Source organism: Odocoileus virginianus, chromosome 21 (genome assembly GCF_023699985.2).
Source record: "Odocoileus virginianus isolate 20LAN1187 ecotype Illinois chromosome 21, Ovbor_1.2, whole genome shotgun sequence".
NCBI classification, from domain to species: domain Eukaryota; kingdom Metazoa; phylum Chordata; class Mammalia; order Artiodactyla; family Cervidae; genus Odocoileus; species Odocoileus virginianus.
Genome location: NC_069694.1, coordinates 12,596,611 through 12,623,106, shown reverse-complemented (window position 1 = coordinate 12,623,106; position 26,496 = coordinate 12,596,611).

Genomic DNA, 26,496 nt, shown 5'->3' with positions numbered 1-26,496 from the left:
CTTACTCTTTAAACTAGAAATTTTCTAGTAGTAACAAACATTCATTTCTTTTTTTTTTACACTCTGTCTTTGTTGTCAAAAATCTAACAAACTCTTTTTATAATGCTTTTTATAAAACAAGAATGCCTCCAACTTTTACTTTTTCTTCAGTGTGACTTTATTTCTTTGATACCATTATTTGCTTGTAAACCAAAAATATAGGATTAAATTAACATAATAATTTCAAAAACTGTTGGAGATACATTTGTGTTAACTCACTAAACATAGGCAGCTTATGAATTCATTTATAAAAGACATACTTGATTGCTATATTGAAAAAATATTTTTTCTCTGAATACTCTAAAACTAATTCAACCCATTTCCAGAGAATAGCTTACATGAAAACCAAATGAATTAAGTATAATTCCCCAAATCATTTGATATTTGGGTATTTCTTTCATGATACCATGCTGCTCAAAAACATCTACTGAAAGCATCAGAGACCCATAACATTGCAAGGATTAAATAAGGTAATACATGTATTTAACTTAGAATGGTACCTAATATATAGTAAATCCATATATATAGCAACAATTATCTCTACCCCATAGATCTTAAGAATTATTATTTCTATCACAGTGTTGAGTGCCAAGTAATGGCATGTTGTCAATAAATTCTATTGAATTGACTTCTTACTTTTTATTACAGAAGACAATTTCATCTTTGATTTTATTATGTAAGTTAGAAATATTAGAAATATATGAGGAATTACTTTCAAGTTTGTCTTTTGTCTACCTGATTTAAAGACATTCTAGCAAATTCACTTAACTTTCCATTTGAAACATTTATGTGAAAGCAATTCTATTAGGTACCTTCTCATCCAAGGCATAAATTGACTTAATAGGATAATCCCAACACTTCAAATTGAACTCAAAGAATTCCTGAGCAAATCATTCAGCATATACTCACAAAGTAAAGAATAACAAATATGTACAGAAGGACTAGTTATGCAAGAGATTTGAACCTGAAAATCCTGATAAGTCAAGTCAAGGAGTATCTCCTTGTAAGCCCCCACACTTACATATCAGTTTGGCTGCTCTCCTGACATTTCAGTATAAGCACATCAAGTTCTTAAAAGCAAATATTGGAGATATAAAAGTCCTTAGCATTGTATAATTCAACCAACTTTATTTTTAGACAAATAAACTGGTATTAACAATTTTTTTCACTAAGTTAATGTTCTAGCTACACTAGGACTAGAATACAGAACTCATTTCTGAATTAATGCTCTTTGCCTAAGAGCATATTGACTTTTCAGTACTGTCATGTCAACAGTTGCTTGGAGGAGCTTGATTTCCTGTTGTGTTATAGAACTGAGTTTAATTGGTACATTAAAGTGGAACACATGATCAGGTACTTAGATGTTCTCTAAGACTGAAATTTCTTTCTCTGGTGCATAACATTCTAATTCTTTCCTCCTCCATATTTTACTTTCTACTTAGTATCTGTCCAGTGGCTCAGGTTGTGAAGAATCTGCCTGCAATTCAGGAGACCTGGGTTCAATCCCTAGGTTTGGAAAGATCCCCTGGACAAGGGAATGGCTACCCAGTGCAGTATTCTTACCTAGATAATCTCATGGACAGAGGAGCCTGGCAGGCTACAGTCTATGGGGTCACAAAAAGTGGGCAACTAAGACTGAGCAACTAACACTTTCCCTTTTGTAAGTGTCTGGTATAGAAGTTGCTCAAAAATATTTACTGAATAACTAAATGATGAGGATCAATTGACTTTGTTGCATCATATTTTATGGAGAGGTTCTGAGAAGACATAGAAAACATGGCACAGTAGTAATGATCTTTGTCATTTGTGTGATTTCCTTGCTAAGTGTTGACAGTATCATGATCTGCAGAAAAAGGACAAACCTTGAGTAATAGAAATATGTGTTGAACAAATGATCTGTGTGTGTGTGTGTGTGCATTTTTGCAGCAGGTCTACAAATGTGCATGCTTTCATCTGGGCTCTGCTTTTGCTAGGCCCTCACAGTGTCATCTTTTCCCCACATGTTTCCTGACTTATTGGGAATAATGAAGCAGCTGCACCCGAGAAGTCTTTGGTCCTTTCTAGCTGTTGTGTTCCCTATGATTCTCATATGCTGTGCTTCTAATTAAACTTCTTGATGCTAATTAAAAATGAAAATAGAACAAATGCCACTAGCTGAATCCAGACTCTCTTCCGTTAAAACTTAGTAAACTCTTCAGGGTTGGGCTTTTGGATTTTACTCCTAATTAAGATTCCATTGGAACCCACACCCTGTCATTTGTACTTTATCATCGGCTCTGTAAAAATAATTCCAGATAGTGGATCAGGACATACCTGTCTTCTCTAAAGTACTCATCTCAGAAGATTTTTTTTTTTTTTTTTTTCTGCAGTGCTGCAGCATCCTAATCTGTGGTTTGGCAGATGGTGTGATACAGCGTGTAATTTGGCATGCTCTGTGTATCAGTCTGTGGTAACCCTTAGGCATTTTATTTCTGCAGGAAACAATGATGATGGCAAGGACAACATGTGGTGACACACAGAAAAAATAATCATGTTAACTCCTGACTCTGCAAAAACTTAACACGTGGCACGGTGATTAGCGTTTTCTAAGGATCCAGCATCTATTAAACAGACATTTGTTTGACTGTGTTATATTGCTTCTGGTTGGTTGCTTCTTTCTTCCATTAAATTTACCAAAGAATGCACTGTAGCAGTGTGAAATTGGAGGTCTGTCAACCGATCAGCATCACCTCTGTGCTTCATGCACTAATAATTTCAGTGCATATATTTGCTGGTTTTTCTCTTCTCCTCTGGAATTAAAAGACCAGTTTTTGCTTAATGTTTCCTATCATCTCTCTATGACATTTTATTTCATTTCAAATGAGATAAGAAATATTAAGAAGGCAAACTTACAGGGCTTATTTTGTGGCAAGAATGACTTGTGAGGTAAAAACAGAGACATGTAAAAGTGAATAGTTGAAAAGTTTGATTAAGGAAACATCAGGCTATAGTTTCTTTTTTATGTTGAAAAATGAACAATATTTTAAGGTGACTCAAATTCAAGTTTTTAAAGATATGTCTTATATTTAAAGAACAAAATGTAACAATGTTATTCCTCCATTTTGTTTAAAGGAAGAGGTATAAGATATTCTCCTTTCAGGGGAAGAATATCTATACAGTCAATGATCAACTATTAATTTAAAACCTCTAAATAAAAGACAAAAACTATAAGTCATAATTTGTGTGTTACCACTTCTTCCTGAGGAGATTTTTTTTTTCTTCCTCCAGGGCGATTTTATAGCAAAATCTTAGAAATGAAGTAGCATCAAAGCATTTTTCCCCAAATATCTTTCCAGTGAGAAAAATGAAGACTGAACAAATCACTTGAAATAAGTTTTTATTCTTGAGCTCATCTTTGTTCAGTTCATGAAGGGGTAGGGGAACTTGGTTAAAACTGCAGTAAGAATACCAGCCCTTTTTAACCCAGTAGGTAGAAGGAGGACTCCTTAACCTGAAGCTCTGGACAGTGATGATAAAGCCTTACCGTTGTCCTTATCGTGTGCTGATGAAAAAGCTTGACCTTCAGAACTCACTGATTCCAAATTGCAATTAATTTATATACTTTATTTAGGAATATTATGTATTTTCATAATGGAGATCTCCAAATAACTTAAACACATGTAAACAGTTATCTACAAATAAATATGTAGGTGAATACTATGTAAAATAAAGGCCATAAAAACTTTTAGGATAAATGGTCAAGCTCTGTCAAATATAAGAAGAGTTGAGGAAGATAAATTTTTGAATTTCTATTCTCAGTCTATTGCAGTGTTATGGGTCTAGTCTGTGTCTCATTCTTCAATACTTATTCAGACATTTTCCAATGTGAATAATATCCTTTCACATTGCCTCCCAGAATCTAGAGTTTAAGCACAATCACGTTAGTAGGCAGCTTTGGCCACAGATCCAGGGTGTGAAAATTTGATCCAGGATGGTCCTCAGAAGCCTAAGAGGTAAGACATGAGCCTTCTCTAAATTTTATTAATTCCAGTATTGACTTGTATTTCTCCATCATAGCAGACAGACACTGTGAAACATGTAATAGAGTCTCAAGTCTTAATTAAAGTTTATTTCAGAATCACTAAGTTGCTAAAAAGCCTCTGGTCACATGTCTTTGCAGGACACTTAGCCTGAGAGCTATATAGTTGATTAAAAAAAAAAAAGTTCCTATTTCATTTCCTTATCCTCTTATATCAAGTAAGTCCTTATGCAGTTTTCCTTTTCTTATTATATACTCTCAGTAGGGAACTTTGGGAAGTGTATGTCCTCAAGACAGAAGCTCAAGCTTTTCTCCTAAGTATCTATGGAAAAGAAGAATTGGCTTCTACATTCTTCATCTCATGTTACCTGAGCATAGCCAAGCATAGGCTTCCACTGAAGACATTACGTTTTTAGAGACCACTTGAAAGGTAGGGGCCCTTTACAATTGTTTGGAATGACCGCAGTGCGTAGGAGTCCCAAGAAAGGGCAGAGAGAACCCAGAGATGACAGTCGAAAGCTTCAAGGTCAGTATCAGTGTTCTGGGAAGACTACTGCTCTGCCTGGAAATTCTGCAGCTTTTCCCACCTAGAGTGGCTTCTTTCCCTCCTTGTGATCATCCTGGTGTAGTTTCAATAAGTTTACTGCTTAGGTTAGTCAGACAGTATTTCTTTGGTTTGCAGTTAGGAATCCTGATGAGTAGAGTTCAACAGAAGAGAAACTAGAAAAACAATGAGATTCCTCAGAGTTAGTTTGTTGGAGCCCGAAATGAGATGTTGAAAAGAGCTATTCATAACTCAGTATAGAATAAGCAAAATGTCAAAAAATAAAAGGCATACATACTGAGGAAAGGGCTGCTTCTGATGTCTATGAATTCATAAGAAGACTTAGATATTTATTCAGTGCCTTCTATGTGCCAATGAGAGTGCCTCATGAAAGACCAATGGTAATAATTAATACTGAATGTGAGTCACGTCTCTGTAACCTGGGGAACAAACTAACTGATAAAGTGGTCATAATTCTAAAACTAGCTCACCAACCTCACAAGGGTTAGTAGAGATAATCAGCATGTTAAAATGCATGCAGAAACCTTGACAGAAGACTTTTTTCCTTTTTACATTTTGCTGTGCTAGCATTTTTAGTTTTGTTATAAAAGCAGGAAGAAGGCAGATGTCTATTCTCAAGAAGCTTGAGAAACCAAAGCTAAGCACATAGACAACCAGGGTATAAGGTGGAGAATGTGAAATGACAAAAACAAATCTCAGAGTATAATGGGAACGTAGAGGCTTAGAAGATTCAATGTCAGACATCTGATCTAGGTCTTAGACAATGGCAGAATTCCTGTGTTTTGAGACTAGGAGTGAAGATTGTATGTGCTCTGACTCTAGTTTCCACATTTCTTTTAGTCAGCATGCAACTATCATATTGGTCTAGTGTAGTCCAGGAACTCAGATATATTTGATTCTAAGACTGCTAACAGTTTATTTGCCATCTACTTGCTTTGAAAATTTTTAAATACTAAAGTAATTCTGAATGATTGAAGTGGTGACAGATTTCAAGCCTGCTATAAAATGCTTATTTCACTTCATATAAAATAATTCAAAATAATTAACAAGTACTTTTTTTGTAATAAGTAAACATGTTTTGTTAGGTCCATTGTAAAATGAATGTCTAAATATTAAAGGAAGAACCAAATAAGGCCTCAGTAGAAGGAAATGAGTTGTTTTTCTTATAAAAAGGGTCTTAAAGTCAATAACTTTAAAAATTCTCAGAAAGCTTGATTTTTAAACAATTTATCAAAATTCTATTTTTTTAAAGATTCATTTGGTCTATTTATCAGTGCTCTGAGGTGCTTGTTCTGCAGCGACATCTTATGGTCTTGGTTAGTGAGCACAACCATTTACTAATGCCTGGCAGCAGTGATCATTGTTCTACCAGATTTGATGCGAATCTGCTTGTGCTTTGAATGTGGAAGTTATTCAACCGATACGATGAGGACATTCTTTTCCTTTCCTGTTGTTGCTTATCTAAATTTTCTTATCATGGCAACTGAATGATTTTTACAGCACTCTAAAATATGTATTGAGATCTGAAATTCTCACAACATATTTCCAAGCTAGGACAGAAAGGGAGAAAGAAGCTGCTGAATAGTGAGATGAATCAACAGTGAAGGATCACAGTACAGCTGGTGTTTGTTGGCAAGAGTTTCCACTTAAATTTTGTAGCAGTGCAAATGTCTCTATTATTATTGGCATTTTTCACTGATTGTGATCACCAGGAGTGGGGGTGGGGAGGGAGAGAAAATAGGAAATTGAAGTATTTAAAACTCAGAGAAATAAACTGTGAAATTCCCTTCAGTACATAAATTTAGCTGTTTCTTCTTCCAAGTGTGTTCTTTTGACAGAATAACACTGTACTAAACTCTAGAAGAGGAAAAGTGATTCTGGTTTTATGTTTTATGACTGGATTTGTATTCTCAAAAGATTCCTAGATATGTAATCTTTTCACAATCTGCTAGAACAAAAAATTCAATGACTTCTAAATCATCTGTGAATTAATAATCTTCTACACTTTGTTTCATATTTACTATCAGATATGCTAAGAAGACAAAATTAACTTACAGGCAGAAGGCTTACACACAGAAAATTTTCACTCAATGTTGTTTAATATATGTCAAAAAAAAGATCAATATAGGAGTATGAGCTGGTGCTAAGTAATTTCCATGTGGCTACAGAAATTACAGCAGTAACAAAGAGGGAAAATTATCAAATATATGACACTGAAAATTTTATCAAATCTTGATGTCAGTGAATGATCACTATTTATATCAAACACAATGTTCTACCTGAATAAGAAGAGGAAATTCCATTGTGTATTTTGGAAAATTGTAGGCTGTATTCTGAGAGATATAGATAGTACACTCTTCTGGATAATGCGTTTTTGCCTCACACTCAACTATAAGCCATTCAGGTTTACTGCCTTTAAGTGAATATTGAAAAATTGCTAGAAACATAAAAATTAAAAGTTGGGTTGTGTTTAGTGGTGGTGGGAAGCATGATGACATTAATTCAAGTTATATGATCTTAAGGTAGCAATCACTCATCCAGGTGGACAAGTATAGAAAGCAGTTAGCAACATGGAGGTGAATTTAAGGTATATGTGAGGCATCAGTCATATAGATTTGAGAATATACCAAAGAAGAATGTCACATAAAGTGGACTATGGTAAATTCTTAAAGGACATAATAGAGAAAGGGCTGGCGATAGCATCCATAGCCTAAATAGTGGACTATGATGGAGAAGTATTTGCCGTATTTATTAACATCGCTTTTGTGAAAGTGCCACACCACTAGTTCGTTAGTTTGCAGATGATCTAGCTCATACTTGAATTAGATTCAATACTTATAAGAAAAACTTGTTCCAACCCTGCAACATAAAGGTAACTACTTGTAGGAATAGAAGCTCATAAATGTTTATGGGCAAACTGACATCTCAGTATCCAGAAAATAAAGCAGCTCTACACATGGATGGTAGCTTATACCGAAGGGGCACACACCACCAATATGATAGAAATATAAGCAAGTGGACTTAAGCAAATGGACTTTAAAGCTCTATAGATATTTAAACATGGAATTTTAACATATAAAATAATGCATGCCATTTAAATATACAATTATTGATGACTAGGAGAATTTGGCTACCTACTACCATTTCCGTCTGGTGACGAAGATGGTAAAGAATCTGCCTGCCCTTCAAAAGACCCAGGTTTGATCCCTGGGTCCCCTTGGAGAAGGAAATGACTACCCATTCCAGTACTCTTGCTTGCAGAATCCCACAGACAGAGAAGCCTGGTGGGCTACAGTCCATGGGGTCACACAGAGTTGAACATGACTGAGCAAATAACACACACATCCCATTATAAAAGTCATAAGGAAAGAAATATGTCACTCTGTGTATGTCTGTGTGTGTGTGTCTGTCTGGGAGAGTGCATGTTATTAGCATATTTTGGCAACTGATCTTTTGTAAACGGTATATTTTAAAAATATGACCTCCTGATCAAAACTTACCTTTTAACTTTAAATATGTTTTTTATTTTAAGTAAGCAAATTTATGTAAAAATATCATAAAGAAAAGTAAGTTGGCTTAACAGGGAATATTGAAATACTTGAAGGATCTATATTGTTGTTTGAGTAAAGACAAGGTTTTACCACTAGCTTAGGGTATAGGTATAGGATTTTATTTTTTTTTTTTTTTTGAGAAGTACTATAAGATTGAATCAAGTGGAGAAAACTGACAGCATTCTCTATGGAAAAATATTTTTTTTTTAATAAATAGGAAGGCAACTGGAAGCAACACACATAAACTGATGGGTTCCAACATTCTGTTTCTAATGGGCTAATTTCATATTAGCAGTTTTACATCTTTTCTTCTGATGTGAATCATCATGGGGAAGAAAACAAGGCAAATGATTTCCTGGCTGAGAAAAACATCTTTGCTTCATTACATAATTTTAATTTGCTCTGGTTTCTATTCCAAACACTGAGAACTCAATAGAGAAAATGTTGCTTTTTAACACATAACTATGTTCATTTACATAACTATGTACATTTAACATGTTAAAAAGCCAACTTCCACCTCATCCCTTTTGTCAGATCCTGCCTCCTCAAGCCTTTCAAAGTTGAAGTCTGTGATGCCTGTCAATGGAGATTCAGTCTTACCTGTTATTGAGAGACTCTTTTCAGGGAACATATTTGTATATATTCAGCACAGTCTCACAAAGTGTTAAGTCATGTGGGTCTTAGGAAGTGTTACTACAAACAAAGCTAGTGAATGTGATGGAATTCCAGCTGAGCTATTTCAAATCCTAAAAAATAATATTGTTAGTGTGCTGCATTCAATATGCCAGCAAATTAGGAAAACTAATTTGCAGTGGCCACAGGACTGGAAAAGGTCAGTTTTCATTCCAATACCAAAGAAGGCCAATGCCAAAGAATGTTCAAACTATCCCACAACTTGCACTCATTTCACAGGCTAGCAAGGTAATTCTCAAAATCCTTCAAGTTAGGCTTCAACAGTACATGAACGAAGGATTTCCAAATGTACAAGCTGGATTTAGAGGAGGAACCAGAGATCAAATTGCCAATATCCATTGGATCATAGATAAAGCAAGGGAATTCCAGAAAAACATCTACTTCTGCTTCATTGACTACACTAAAGCCTTTGACCGTGTGGATCACAAAACACTGTGGAAGATTCTTAAAGAGTTGGGAATACCAGACCACATTATCTGCAGTCAAAGTCACAGTATTTATCTAATTAGGCAGAAGTAAGCCACGAAAACCTATGATGTGTCTGGTACTAATATTAACACACGCTCTAATAAGTGCTACCATTTAAGAAGTGTTTATGATACATGGATACTTATAGAACATTTTCCTATGAACAGGGCTAGGAGAACAAAAATTGTGCTATTTCAGTTGTAGGGAAAAGTACCTGATAACAACTTAAATTTTAAATTGTTTTCTGGAGGCCTAGACACTGGGAGTAGGGGAGAACTGGAAACAGATCAATCCTCACAGGGACTAACCCTCTGATTCCAATTACTTAATCTTTTACTTGATTAAAATGATTATTGCCTTTAGGCAAACGGGCTGGCAAAAGTAAATTTAATTAAACATTTAAGGAAGAGAACATCATACGGAACCTCAAATTTCCTCTACACTGTTAAATTTTTTAGTGATGGTTACCCAGTAGAAAAACCAAATAAGCATAAAGGAGACAAAAGTCACATAACCACAAATAAAGAGAAACCATGGCTAACAGAAAGAATCCCAAAGGGATTCAGGGAATCGTGAACTTTACATCAACTAGGCTCAATGACTTCAAAAATATTAACAGAAAAGAGTGAAAGTTTTGGAGAGTTGGATTCAATAAAAAGAAAAAGCAGCAAATGGAAATTCTACAGTAAAAAAAATAATATATACAAATGTGAAATGAGAGTTCAAAGGACAGTGTAACAGCAGATTACACACAATTGAGGAGAGAATGTGTTAGTTGGTCTGTAGGTCAGAAGAAAATATTAAAGTTGAATAACAGAGAAAAAAGGATAAATTATGAATAGTATAATATACAGCAAAGAAGTTATATTTAAGAATAAAAGAAGTGTGACTCTTAAAACTGCTTATTAAGTATTTTACTGAGTTATACAGCCAGTACAATAAGATAAAAAAAAAAATGTGAATTGAGAAAGAGGTCATAAAACCATCATTTTCATGTATGACATAAGGACATCGTGAAAAATGCAAAAGAACCTATAAGTAAGGTATTAGAATTAACACATACATTATAAAAGATATGCAAGACCTTTCATGTAAGGTCAATAGAAAAAAAATTAAAAATAGAACTTAAATTAGCTATCATCACAATATCATAAAAGTATAAAATATTTAGGCATAAATTTAACTGTAAACATATAAAACCTTTACACAGAAAATTATATTTATTTTTTTTCCATTTATTTTTATTAGTTGGAGGCTAATTACTTTACAATATTGTAGTGGTTTTTGTCATACATTGACATGAATCAGCCATGGAGTTACATGTGTTCCCCATCCTGATCCCCTCTCCCACCTCCCTCCCCATCCCATCCCTCTGGGTCTTCCCAGTGCACCGGCCCCGAGCCCTTGTCTCATGCATCCAACCTGGGCTGGTGATCTGTTTCACACTTGATAGTATACTTGTTTAAATGCTGTTCTCTCAGAACATCCCACGCTCGCCTTCTCCCACAGAGTCCAAAAGTCTGTTCTGTACATCTGTGTCTCTTTCTCTGTTTGGCATATAGGGTTATCATTACCATCTTTCTAAATTCCATATATATGTGTTAGTATACTGTATTGGTCTTTATCTTTCTGGCTTACTTCGCTCTGTATAATGGGCTCCAGTTTCATCCATCTCATTAGAACTGATTCAAATGAATTCTTTTTAATGGCTGAGTAATATTCCATGGTGTATATGTACCACAGCTTCCTCATCCATTCGTCTGCTGATGGGCATCTGGGTTGCTTCCATGTCCTGGCTATTATAAACAGTGCTGTGATGAACATTGGGGTGCACGTGTCTCTTTCCGATCTGGTTTCCTCGGAGTGTATGCCCAGAAGTGGGATTGCTGGGTCATATGGCAGTTCTGTTTCCAGCTTTTTAAGGAATCTTCACACTGTTTTCCATAGTGGCTGTACTAATTTGCATTCCCACCAACAGTGTAAGAGGGTTCCCTTTTCTCCACACCCTCTCCAGCATTTATTGCTTGTAGACTTTTGGATAGCAGCCATCCTGACTGGCGTATAATGGTACCTCATTGTGGTTTTGATTTGCATTTCTCTGATAATGAGTGATGTTGAGCATCTTTTCATGTGTTTGTTAGCCATCTGTATGTCTTCTTTGGAGAAATGTCTGTTTAGTTCTTTGGCCCATTTTTGATTGGGTCATTTATTTTCTGGAGTTGAGCTGCAGGAGTTGCTTGTATATTTTTGAGATTAATCCTTAGTCTGTTGCTTCATTTGCTATTATTTTCTCCACAATGTGAGGGTTGTCTTTTCACCTTGCTTATAGTTTCCGTTGTTGTGCAAAAGCTTTTTAGTTTAATTAGGTCCCATTTGTTTATTTTTGCTTTTATTTCCAATATTCTGGGAATATATGGAAATACACAGAAAATTTTAAAACAATATTGAAAGTTTTGTTAAAAACATATAATTGAAACAATCTAAGTTGAAAGTTGGACAACTCAATTTTTGAAAAAAAAAAAGTTTCCCAAACTGATTAATGGATTCAGTGCATTCCTTATTAAATTTCTAGCAGTTTTTAAATGAAAATCAAAATTGATTCAAATTTTACCTTAAAACATAAAGCAGGAGAAACAGGAAGAATAAAGTATGAGGACTTAATCCACTAGGTTTCAAGACTTCATAAGTATACACCCTAAGGTAGATTTTCCAACCATGCCATGGTTGATATTTTGGGTAGAATAACTTGTTTTGGGAAGTTGTCTTGTGACTAATGGATGAGCTCCCACATCCCTGTCTTGTACCCTCTGTATGCCAATTGTAGCTACCATCTCCATGTGTTACATACATAAAAGTTAACAGATATTGCCAAATGTACCCTGAAAGATGGGACAAAAATCACCCTTGGTGAAAAACTTCAACCCTAGAAACTGCAGGTGTTTATGCAGCAAAAGCCATGTACAAGGATGTTCATAATATTTTTGCTTATGTTCAATGTTTACATTACCCAAAAACGCAAAGTCCAAAAATCCATAAGCACTAGAAGGGTTAAAATTTATGTATAACTGAATTCCATAAAACTTGACATTAAGCTGATTACAATTATACATAAGTAGGGCATCACCAACTTGATGGCCATGGGTTTGAGCAAACTCTGGGCGTTGGTGAAGAGCAGAGAAGCCTGGTGTGCTGCAGTCCATGGGGGTCACAAAGAGGCCGACACGACTGAGCGACTGACTGAACTGATGCAAATAGATCGCATAAATATAATCTTTAGAGAAATTAACCAGATCAAAAGAATACCTTCTCTATGACTTCATTTACATAAATTTCAAGCACAAGTGAAACTAATATATAGTCTTAGAAATTAGTGTAGCAGTTATTTTTGAGGAGGAAGGAAGGGAGGTTACAGCTTACAATGAGGCATTCTTGAGCTGCTGCTAATGCTTTATTTTTATCTGTATCTTTAGTTTCTTGATTGTTTATTATTAGTACATTAAGCTTTACAATGATTATTTGAATCCCTCTGTATGATATATATAAATTCAGTAAAAATTTAAAAATTTCCAAGTCTATCAAAAATAAAAAGGAAAAGAAGAAAAAAAATAGAATAGGTTGGAAAAATAGAAATTTAAAAAAATGTATATGTAGATATAAACATAACTATAGCAGTAATTGTATTAAATGTACCTGAAGTAAATTTATCAGTTAAAACCAAGTTTTTTATATTTAAGTAGTAAAATATGTAGTTTATACAAGTGACACATCTAAAAAAACTAATAAAAATATATATGTCATAAAAGAATGAAAAAATAAGTCAGATTGTATTAGGAAAAGCTAAAGCAGGTTAGATCTTAAAATAGATAGCAGTATTAGAGTGCTACATACTATAAAATTATAGCATGCAGTTTATAAGAAAAATATAAACATTAATGAATCTGGATTATATAAAGCAAAGATTGTGAAAACTACAAGGAGAAAGAGATGAATCAAAAATTCTCTGAATAATTAAATGATACAAGATCAGTAAAAACAATATAAACAACAGAAGTGACAACTATAATGTACTAGATACATGTAGAGAGAACACTACACCCATGAACTACAGAATATATATTCATTTCAAGCGTACAAGCTATATTTATGCAAATAACCCTCATGGTATTATTTAGTGAAGAAATGGAATCTATCATGGATGACCATATAGAGTGAATTTTTTAACATCATTAGAAGTTGTCGTATAAATAAAATCTACACTTGTATGTAAAAGTTCTAGTATATATAGCATACTAAGTATTCAATAATTGTTGCTTTCTTTGATATTGCATTTTTATTTGCCTGTGTTTGTGTATCACTCTGCGTTGGCAAGGAAGACATGAAACCTGATGTGGAATCAGCAGAATTTTGAACTATTCAACTTGAAATTCTAATGATTATTTTATGATGTTTATGGTTGAAATAGGTTTTCTTTTTTGGACCTCTAAGGCAGATTTTTCTTTGTCTTATAATCACCACTTCCTTTTTGTTTCATAGTCATGATTCGTTCATGCTTAAAATTAGGTTTGGCAAATCTGTATCTTCTTTCCATTTGTTATCACAATTTATTTCCATTTCCTTCTGCATGCTATAGTGAAAATAATACAGGTCATGGATTCAGAATACAGGTTTGCATCCTGGTTCTATCAAAGGTAACTCTGATCCCTCATCAAGAAAATATACTGCTGTTAAAACGGTTAGAATATATCATGCCTGTTAAACTGTACCTTGTCAATTATAAAGCCAAACAAAATTAGGATTACTGACTTCCGCTGATCAGGATCTACACCTTACTATAGGAGTGTGGCTGTCAAAATCAAATTCCACTTCTTTCAGTATGACTGGATTGACTTCTGCAGAACTAAGGAATTACTCAAAATACTTTGTTCTTTTGAATTTACATCATTATTACTACTTTGAGATATTCATGTTAAAATTTTGAGAGGCTTAATGGGTTGTCAAGTGTTTGAAAATAATATTTTTTCCATCTAATTATGTTTATGATGTAAGTGTAAGAATTTAGTGTCTTATGACAAATACGAGTAGATGAGATTTACATCTTTGAATTTAAATCATTTGATCTCTATCCAAAATATTGTAGACATAGATATTTATTATATATTGAGATAAAAACAGCAACTAAGATATGTACTGGCATCGTTGAATACACATTTATCAGTAATGGCTATATTCTTGCAGTGCTTGCTTCTCGTTCAAAAAGATAAATTACAAGAACTCTCTTTATATGTAGACTGAATCAGTAGTTTAGAAGAATACTGGCCAATAGGATGGAATACAACTCTTAAGCTGTGAAATTTTACAATTAATTTTTCCAGCAAAAACTATCTAGTTCTTTTAAATAATGTATATTTAAACTTTCCTATATGTACTCCATTCTTGAAAAAATGTATCCTCAAATCTTTATTAGCTAAAAGTCCTTTTCCTTGAAATAAGATGTATTTTAAACAAATAATCCACTGACCTGTTTACCAATTTGTTTCTAAAGCCAATTTGACCAGTGTTAGGCTAAAGACTAGAAGACTAGACTAGCAAAACTTATTATTTTATGTTCTTATCCCTGTTCCCAGCTCTGTTCCTCTCTTCTTTTCTATCAGTTTGCAGAGGAAGAGAGAGAAAAATGACTAAAAATTTTTTCACCCAGTGTTTTATCGTTTCTGGGAACTAGACACGTGAGCCTCTGTGGCCTCAGGGATACCTTAAATAATGACAGTAAGTACTGAAGGCAGAAGCTTGGGAAATTTTATGACTACACAACCTTCCCTATGTGGTATGAATCAAGCAAAAACCCAGGTAACACTGGAGACCTTCACAAAGATTTTACCAGCCAAATTTAGTCTCAAAAGTATCTCCTTTTTGTTGTAACTGCACTGAGCATGCTGAAAGTGTAGGGATCAGCACTTGCAAGAACATGAAAAAAATCACCTCTTCATCATTTTTTTGTTTGTTTGTTTTTGATCCTGTTGTCTTTCCCCCTTTTTTACACTAGAATTTTATATTATTTATCATTTGGATTTAAAGAAACCATGGCACTTGGATCCCTCCCTCAGGGGTAGCCTCCAGAAACATTGAGAATCAGCTTCAAGTGGCAAGTCCAACAGGGAAACATGAAAAGCAAGGTTGGTTCATGGGAAATACAATGCTGAAGGAAAAGCTCACCTTGCATATTACAGAATGAAAGGGAGCTAAACTTTTGTTTAATTTTGGAATATCAATGGTTGGATTCTAGATGCTTATCTGATAAACTACGATTGCTTTCTATTTTTCCAAGGCCATAAAAATTATAATAAAAATAACAACCGGTGAGTATGGTAGTGTTTTACGTCCCTGCAGCATGGTGTAAAACAAACAAACAAACAAACAAACAAAAACACTGAGATTAAGTGGGAGACAAAAGTTCTATTATCAGCCTAACCTGAAACAGGCCATATGACCTGGGAAAGTCACTTAATCTTTATGAACTATTACTACACCAATAAATGAAGTCAGGGTAAGGACTACGCAATTTCCTGGGAGTGAAAGGTCAAGATACTCACCAGCTTCTCCTTCCCCTTACAAGTTGGCACTCCATTTTATACTTTCCCTTTTCCAGTACTTTACTGGATAATCATCTGAGGTTCATCACCACATTTTCTCTTAATGCATTTCTTCCTTATCCCTTGAGATGTGGATTATTCACTTCACTGAAACTGTACTCCTGACAGTGTTCCATGAAGGATCCTTCCTCGCGATCCTCAGATTATTTTTAATTTGGGCTTTAAAGGTATTTTTAAATACAGTGGTTACTTTTGTTCTCCCTAGCTTGCTAAGTCGCTTCAGTCATGTCCGACTCTTTGCCACCCCATGGACTGTAGGCTGCCAATCTTCCCTGTCCATGGGATTCTCCAGGCCCTAGCCTTCATTTTACACATATCCACTACTATATTTTAGGCATCTTTGACTGCAGCTTGATTACTTACCTTTACTACCCCTACATCTCCCAGAAATATGGCTGGCATTAATAATCACTTGTTGAATTCTTACTGTTGGACTCTGTGGATCTTACTATTTGGACAACTGGGCTTAAGTGGTACATGCAGAGCCCTAAAAATAACAATAAAAGTTATTTTGCTTATATAATAAATATGTTCTTTACATGTAATATGATCTATGGCTTATTTTAATTTTCTAGCATTCTGCTTATTTGGAAGAAATATAAAGTGGTCATTGTAATAGAGATCACTGAATCTGTGATATTACATGTATTGTTCTTAGTTTCTCAGTCGTGTCTGACTCTTTGAGACCCCACGGACTGTAGCCTTCCAGGTTCCTCTGTCCATAGGGATTATCCAGACAAGAATATTGAAGTGGGTTGCCATGCCTTTTTCCAAGGGATCTTCCCAACCGAGGGATTGAACTCAGGTCTCCCAGAATGCAGGAAGATTCTTTACCATCTGAGACACCATGGAAGCCCAAGGATACTATTGTGAGTAGCCTATCCCTTCCTCAGGGAATCTTCCTGACCCAGGAATTGAACAGGGGTCTGTTGCATTACAGTCAATTCTTTATCAACTGAGCTATCAAGGAAGCCCTGTGATATGATGGCACTATGTAATATAGCTTTTACCAAAAACTCAAATATTCTATTTAATATTCAAAAAAGTCAAAGAAATTCTTGGCATAACAATATCAGGAAATAAAAAGCAATTGCTGAGATGCAAAAGGATGGCATATATTTTCAATGTACTTGCCTGGTCAGAAGGGTGTGTCAATTAACTGTCAGAAATGAATGAAATTCTCTAATCATAGACGTGATAGCTGTTTAGCTAATCTCTCTCAAGTTTCACTCAAAACACTCCTATATAACATTAAGAAGACAATAGGGTGAGAGTTAGGATTAAAAGCATTTGCCTTGTATTCACATTCATCAAAAGAGTAATGGGATCAAATTTTAGCAGTTAGTTTATACATTCATTGAAGTTAGCTGAATTTGACTGAGTCTTCTAAGAACGTATTAGTTACTCAGTCATGTCTGACTCTTTGCGACCCCGTGGACTCTAGCCCACCAGGCTCCTCTGTCCATGGAATTCTCCAGGCCATAATACTGGAGTAGGTTGCCTTTCCCTTCTCCAAGGGATCTTCCCAACCCAGGGCTCAAACCCAGATTTCCTGCATTGCAGGCGGATTCTTTACCATCTGAGCCACCAGGGAAGTCCCAGGTCCTCTGAGAAACAAATGCCAAGAAGAAAGTACTTTTCAAGTATTTCTTGGGTAAGATGCCCATGAAGGTAAAAGGCAGGTATAGGCAGGCAGAATCTTCTGAGTCAGGGCTGACACCTGTGAAAAGAAAATGAGAAGCAAGTGGTCATGTAGAGAGAAGCCTCAGGCTGCAGGACGGCTCTGAGAAAGTCTCAGCCAAGCAGCTGAGAGTGCAGTGCCAAGATTTCTTACTAAGGAGCCCTGAATAAGGCCGGAGTGGTAACACTCTGGTGCCCCGTGGTGCTCAGTCATCAGCTGGAAGCTGCTTGGGCATGGCCTTGCTGTGAATGCTGTGGCAGAACTAACGGTGCGGAAGCTGGAGACTTTTTAAAGGGAGCAGCAGCTTCTGTCTAATAGCCTTCTGAGTGGTGTACCCTCATGACCGCCACAGCAGAAAAATCACAAATCTGATATGTGACCAACTTGTTCTGATCTGTTCAGAATCATGCCATCCCTGTACACATCAGTTTTTCTCTCTACATGAATTCATGAAAGAAAATACATTTCTGAGTATGTGATGCTAATGGATCATAGATAGAACCCTGTCGGTACATTGCAGTCTGGCTGTGTCATCAGCAGAGAAATCAAAATATGGGAAGGAATAAAGCAGAAAATTTCTGCACAGTCTTCTTTTGATGTGATTTAAGAGCACTGTATCTGTCAGAGAACAATTAAACAGCTGAAGAATCCTTAGCAAAGCCAGAGAATATTTCCATTCCTAGAGGGAGACAAAGTAACTCAGAGTTAAGAAGAGACCTAGTGGAAGAAAGACTTTAGCCTACACTCAGCACTTAGAATAAAACCCAAGCACTTTATCTTGTTTTACACTTGCTTTCATTTTTTACCATATTTAACTGTTTTTTTTTTCCTCTTACAAGAAGTTGAAAAGCACTCTATTTTGATTTTGTTTTTACTTTCTCAAGAACTGAAAGCGTTTTTTTACCCTAGAGATTTTGCACAAGTATCTCCTGTTTAGAATATCTTCCCAAGGCTTTTCACTGACTCTGGCTCCTTTCTATCAAATGGATCTTTGAGAATTGCCTTGAAAACCCTCTGAAAGGAGACAGCCCACCCTCCCTGTCTTCATCATTATAACATGTGAGCCTGCTTCATAATGATTTATATTATATAGTTATGTACGTTCATATTATCTTTATACAGGACTTTATGATCCATTAGGGCAGTGACAATATGGTTTTGTGTACTTATTACACAAAGTCATTGCATAGGAATACATATTTGTGGAAGAACTATTTAATGGAATATACAAATGGCTATATACATCAACATTTTTGATACGCATCACAAAATTCATAACACTGCCTACAGAAAGATTGTTAAATTTTATATTCTTTGCATCAGTTTAAGAGAGCATGTGTTTTTCTCTTCATTAACAAAGGATTTTATGACTTAAAAGAGTTGTTTAAATAAGTTTATCTTAAATTCTAGTCAGGTTGAACATGAAGGGTGGTAACATTTGTATTTCTTTCATTGTAAACTATCTGTTCATGTTTTTAACATTTTTGGAGATACTCCTATATATATACCTGTACACATATATGTCTGTATGTGTATACATTATATTTATCCAAACAGTATGATTCAAATGAAATATATCTATAAACTTTATCTAAATCCACAAGAGAGTTTCAGAAGATCATCTACTTCTGCTTTATTGACTACGCCAAAGCCTTTGGCTGTGTGGATCACAACAAACTGTGGAAAACACTTCAAGAGATGGGAATACTAAACCACCTTTCCTGTCTCCTGATAAATTTGTATGCAGGTCAAGAAGCAACAGTTAGGATTGGACATGGAACAACAGACCAGTTCCAAATCAGGAAAGGAGTATGTAAAGTTTGTAAACTATCACCCTGCTTATTTACTTATATGCAGAGCATGTAATGGGAAATGCTGGCCTGGATGAAGCCCAAGCTGGAATCAAGATTGCCAGGAGAAATGTCAATACCCTCAGAATGCAGATGACACCATCCTTATGGCAGAAAGCAAAGAAGAACTAAAGATCCTCTTGAAGAAAGAGAAAGAGGACAGTGAAAAAGTTGGTCTAAAATTCAACATTCAGAAAACTAAGACCATGGTATCCAGTCCCACCACTTTATGGCAAATATATGGGGAAACAATGCAAACAGTGACAAATTTTATTTTTTGGGTTCCAAAATCACTGCAGATGGTGACTGCAGCCGTGAAATTAAAGGACTCTTGCTCCTTGGAAGAAAAGGTATGACCAACCTAGACAGCATATTAAAAAGCAGAGGTATTACTTTGCCAACGAAGGTCCATCAAGTCAAAGCTATGGTTTTTCCAGGAGTCATGTATGGTTGTGAAGTTGGACTATAAAGAAAGCTGAGTGACGAAGAATTGATGCTTTTGAACTGTTGGAGAAGACACTTAAGAGTCCCTTGAACTGCAAGGAGATCAAATCAATTAATCTTAAAGGAAATGAGTCCTGAATATTCATAGGAAGGACTGATGCTGAAGCTAAAAATCCTATGCTTTGGCCACCTGATGCAAAGAACTGACTCATTGGAAAAGACTCTGATTCTGGGAAAGATTGAAGGCAGGAGGAGAAGGGGATGACAGAGGATGAGATGGTTGGATGGCATCACTGACTTGATGGACATGAGTTTGAGCAAGCCTCAGGAGTTGTTGATGGACAGGGAAGCCTGGCACACTGCAGTCTATAGGGTCACAAAGAGTAGGACATGACTGAGCAACTGAATTCAAAACCACAAGAAAGAAAGAATGACCATTATGTGACATGGAAAACTATCCATGACATATTGAAATAGAATTTGGTTGTTATTCAGAAAGGAAGAAATAAAACAGACCCATCAACAAAGCCCTCACATAAAAACTTATTCTTCTGAAATTTTTAAAAATTTTGAGTGCATTTGATACATGCCTAAATTTTGGTAGTATCCAGTGGGCAAGACTATCTTAAATGATTGAACTGAAGTGATTTTCTGTATTGCTGTGGCAAACAAAATAAAACAAAAAAATTCTACATAAAGCAATGAAGCATGTAGGTTGCTTAAAGCAATGTGAAAAGTGCTTGTATTTTTCTGGACTTTGATTTCTTTTTTTGAACTTTCAAATTTAGCTAGTTTCTTCTCCACACTTCCTGCTAAACCTATCCCAGAATCTCAATCACTCACCTTCTCAAGGTGGGTAACTTGTTCTCGATCCCCAAATTTGTTAAATGTTTGATAAACTGAGATTAAAAACACATTTACAGCTTGTGTTCAAACTTCTGCTTTGCTTTGAGGAAAGCTGTCTTCTTTACAAAGCCACCATTAATATGTGCCATATAACAGGGGTTTCAAAATGTGATATGTGGTCCTCCGGGATTCCTGAGGATTCTTTTAGAAGATTTTGCTTGCATTCATGCTTGGTAGCTTAGTCGTGTCCTCTGTCCATAGGATTTCCCAGGCAAGAATACTGGAATGGGTTGCCATTTCCTTCTCCAAGGGATCTTCCCAACCCAGAGATCAAACTTGCATCACCTAAATTGCAGGCAATCTCCCCCATGGGAGGCAGGTTCTTTACTTACTGAGCCACCAGGGGAAGCTCAGGTGATCTTGAAGTTACAACACTTTTTTTTAATTTTATTTTTCAATTTAATAAATTTATTTTAATTGGATGCTAATTACTTTACAATATTGTAGTGGTTTTGCCATACATTGACGTGAATCAGCCATGGGTGTACATGTGTTTCCCATCCTGATCCCCCCTCCCACCTCTTTCCCCATCTCATCCCTCTGGGTCATCCCAGTGCACCAGCCCTTAGCACCCTGTTTCACGCATCGAACCTGGACTGGTGATCAGTTTCACATATGATAATATACATGTTTCAATGCTATTTTCTCAAATCACCCTACCCTCGCCTTTTATATCTAGACTAAGAACCTCTTTGCCTATTTTTATTCTCATACTGTGCTGCAATTTACACTAATGATACAAAAACAATAATATATAAATTCATCAGCATCTTAGTATAAATGGAAACATAGTCATCAAGTTGTACTAACCGTCACTGCTCTTTACCATCACACACACACACACACACATGCACACACACACACAAATAACATGCCAAGAATATGCTTGATGAATTATTAAAAACTGTTTGATTAAATCTTAACCCTTGAGTACATGTATATGTTCAGGGTGATGAAGTAGGGAAGTATCCCAACAGCACTTTTACCACACGCTTAAGTATGATAGTTGTAAAAAAAAAAAAAATCACTATGTAATTACTTGAGTTGTAAACTGAGCTAGCTGTTTCTTTCATAGAAATTTTCTTGAAAAAAATTATTCATGCTTGAATATGGGACAGATATTATATCACAAATTAATGAAATGAGTCTACGCTTCCAGTAAACAACTGAGAATTTGTTACTTGTGATACAATTACAGCTTTGTATCAATGAATATGAGCTTGACATCTTTGCATACATAAAGATTCTTCTGATGAGGTCAGTGGCAATATTTATGAAATTGGTATTTTGATATTGCATAATGAAATGTGCCAACATTTGAAAGGTCTGCTTAACTTACTGAACAAATATTTTCAAGATGGCCAAGACATAATATTACAAAATTATGATGGACACCAAGATCCATTCTAAGTTCATGACAGGCCAATAGATTTTAATAGGATAAAGTATGAAAAGTTCATTGATAAGAGTTCCAGACTCAACATTAAATTTGTTTTAATATCATTGATATTTAGTTTAGTATTGCAGTATGTTATCTACAAAAAGAAATTACAGTATCACTTTCTTTTTCAACTACATGTTTATATGAATGTATTTTCCCCCTATATTCAATCCATTCAACATATTACAGATTAAATGCAGAAGCACATAGGAGAGTTCAGTTGTTTTCTATTGAACCAGATGCAAAATTGCAAAAGTGTAAAACAGCATTGAGCTTCCCTGGTGGTTCAATACTAAAGAATCAGCCTGCCAAGGCAGGAGATGCAAGTTAAACCCCTGGGTCAGGAAGATCCCCTGGAGGAGGAAATAGCAACCCACTCCAGTATTCTTGCCTGGGAAATCCCATGGACAGAGGTTCCTGGCAGGGCTGCAGTCCATGTGGTCATAAAAGAGTTGGACATGACTCAGTGACTAAGCAACAACGCTGTCACTCTTCTCACTGGCTTTTGTTTGTTTATTTTGTAAAATGTGGTTGCTCTGTATAAAAAAGATGCTAACACAATGAGTTTATTGTAGTTACTTTAAAATAAATACATAATTCTAAATATTCTTAGTTTTCATTTTAAACCAGTAATTATAAATATGTATAGTCTACATAAATAAATGTGTAAGAATATGAGCTTTAGGTATATACATTTTGTTGTGAGACAAAGTTTGAGGATTGCTGTGCCAAAGAATTCTCTTCAATTACTACCCTCACTGTAGCCAATTTTATATTTGAAGCTCTACTTTGGGCAAAATGAGATAACTGCATATTTTGTTTCTACTTCTAAATCTACATTGGGTTTGTCTTACTCTTTCCCCATCTCCTAGCATTGTCTAGCATTGTCTGAGACTAGATAAGTAAATCTGCCTATTTCCTGGAAAAAAGAAAAAAGAGAAAGTGTTGGGAATAACACTTCTGTAGGTATATAAAGGTCCATAGATAAACAAAGGTGATTAATATCTTTGGGCTTTATCAACATGCCTTTTGTCTATCTCTCAAGTGGTTAGGAACTTAGGTGAGAAAGGGATATGCTGGTGATTCAGCTGGGTTGTACCTCAACATTTGTCACACTAGTTGGAAATATTGGTAAGTAACTGGGAGAACAATACATAGGTGGAAGGGCTGAGGTTTCCTTTAGTTGTAGCCACCATACATAGTTTGGGCATTACTGGTCATGTTGTGAGCATGGTTCTTGGGGATCTTTGATCTGTGTATTCTGCTGGTTAGTATGTTATACAACAAGATTACTTTTATGTTGTGAGTCTTTGGCATGTGGTTCTAAATCTAAAATCATATGGAATCTCTTCTTATCATCCTGGCACTAATTATAAAAATTCTATTTATAGGCTGATTTCTGTTTTATTATGGGTTGTGTACATCTGAAGCAAGTGCATGGACCTAAAATAGTACCTGAGTTTTAATAAAGAACAGGGGATTAGCAACAGTGAGCCTCAGGATGCTGGTTGTTGCAGCTTGACCTCAGCAAGCAAGGTGCCGGTCTTGCTAGCCATGTTCACCTTATAAAGAAACACACATTTCTGATGAGACCTTAGAGTCCAGACTGCCGGAGCTTCACTTTGAACTTCAAGGGTTCAGGGTTCGGCTTCTCTTGGTTGTGGCAATGATTCAATCATATAAAGAAACCCAGAGTTAGGCTGGAAGGCAGGTTTGAAGCATGATGCTCTGTCTGGTCCTACTGCACATCTCACGTGGCTTCCATTCTAGGTCAACATCGTTGCTTGAGCTCCAACCATTATATGCAGGTTTGTCAGTTGGAAGAAATGAATGAGGGCCACATTTCCCCTGATTAAGGATACTTCTCAGAAGCCACACGTTGCATTTCCACTCCAATCCCACAACTCAGATGTTAGTCACATGATCCCAGTTTGCTGTAAGGTAGGATGGCCGTCTTTTTTTCCAGGCCTAGAGGAAAATCAGGGGCGGCGGTTTAGTCTGTAAGTAGTGTCCAACTCTCGCCCACCCATGGCCTAGAGCCCTTCAGGGATGCTCCAGGCGAGAACACTGGAGTGGGTTGCCACGTCCTTCTCCAGGGGATCTTCCCAACCCAGGAATCGAACTTAGGTCTCCTGCATGTAGGCAGATTCTTTACCGTCTGAGCTATGAGGGAAGCCCCTCAAAATCAGGGGACCTAATGCTAATAAAAGAGACAAAAATGGATATGGAGACAACCAATGGTTTCTGCCACATCCAAGTATACAAAAAAGAAACAAACCCTCTGGTAGCACAACTTGTTAAAAAAATTTTCACGTTAAAAAAAAATAATGTCTCTTCATATACAGTCGTTTAAACATGGGAAAAGCAAACAAATAGGTCCTTCTTTTCCTGTGTTCTTTAGCGACATTTCATCTTGCACATTGTACTAATTTCTATGATACTTCTAGCTCTAAGTTGTCTCTGCCAAGTGTAGGTGGGAAGTGCTATATCAGCTACTCAAATTCTGTTTCTTTTTCTAAGTATCTTTTTGAAGTGCCTTGAGGTCAAGAGAAAAAATTCTAGGGAGATTAAAGTGTTTTATCCTCTAGCTCCAGAGGCACCATCGTACTATACAATCTCGATGACTGTGAAATTTAATTACTTTTGCCTTCACTGTGGCTTGGTATTTTGCAATACATATTGGCCCCATGGATGCAAGATCTGTATATTTAATGAACCAAGAGTTTTAAAAGAAAATAGTTCTTATTATGAAGCCTGCATGTCCTTTCTTAAGTAAATATACAGAAACAATTCATTTTTTAAAATTCAAAGTGAAAAGGCAATTTTGAAGTTGAAGACCAACTTGAGGTTCTCTATGTCTAGGACATACTTTTGAAGGAAGTGTCTATGACCATGACTGGGGAAAAGATGTGGAGTGATATCCACTGAGGGATATCAGTCTCAAAATAACAGAAGGTGATAGAGGGCAGGGAACTGTAGCTGTGAAAAGTCTGGAGCACATTCCTGACTGGAAAGACTTAGGTTGAATTTGTGAATGAGATATTATTTTCTTGGGCATATCAGAAGTATTTTACTAGGAAAACTAGTTAAGCAAATACCCTGCAATAAACAGGTGTCTCCTAAGCTCCCACATGTACACCGATGAAATGGGCAAAGGCTCTGCCCTTAAGGATCTTATATTCTCATGTGTGAATGCCACAGTTAAATAGGATAGGGTTTTGAGAAGTCACAAATGGGGTGTTTATTGGAAACATAGCATGATCAAGAGCTGGGGATCAAAGGAAAATGGAAAAAAATGGCAAAGAGAGATTAGAATATGGGGTCAAAGTTAGCATGCTGGTGAGTGCTTACTGGAGCATATGAATGGAGCACAGGAAACTGATCATCAGGTTGCTCCTTCCCCAGGGGCACTGTCCCTTAAGCTGAGAATATTCTTAAACTCTAGCACATAAAGAAAGAAAAATAGTAGGAGACTGTCATTCTGCATTCAAAAAAATTTAGAATTGTAGTTACTATTATCCTTACAGACTATGTAATGGCGGGCTTAAATTTTGTGGAGTTTAATTTCCGGTCAAAGGATATCTATGGAGCATGTACTCTATGAAAAGCAGTGAGTATATATCTAAGAACACAACATTGATAAAATGTTTCATCCATCCTCAAAGAATTGAGAGTCTGATAAGAAGAGGAAAGTAGACACAATTTCTAACAGTATGTTTTATAATATAATAGAGGTCTAGAGAGGATACTATTATGTAGAGTCTTCGCTGCAGACACACTATTTTCCAAATCATTATAATTAAATTCAGAGGTAGAAGTATGAATACTTCATATCAGGTAAGGGATAAGCTTTGACCAACCAGAGTGGGCTTGTTGACAATCACTAAGGACATTCTGGAACAAACCTGATGCGTGTCAATCCTGATTTTGAGCCTTGCCAAAAATAATGTCTTAAGCCCAAGACTGGTGAGCTGTATACTGTATTCTATTTTATTCTATATACTGTAGCTAAAGAAAATGCTAAGCCAAAGAAGGTTATAAGTGAATATCCATCAGCTGTGAAACATGAGTATAAATTGGCCATGCTGACACTACCAAATAAAAGTGTCTTCCATGTTGTATGAGGATCCCACTATGTTAAACTCCTGTAACTCATCACGCAGGTGAAAAAGCATAACTTATTGCCAAAA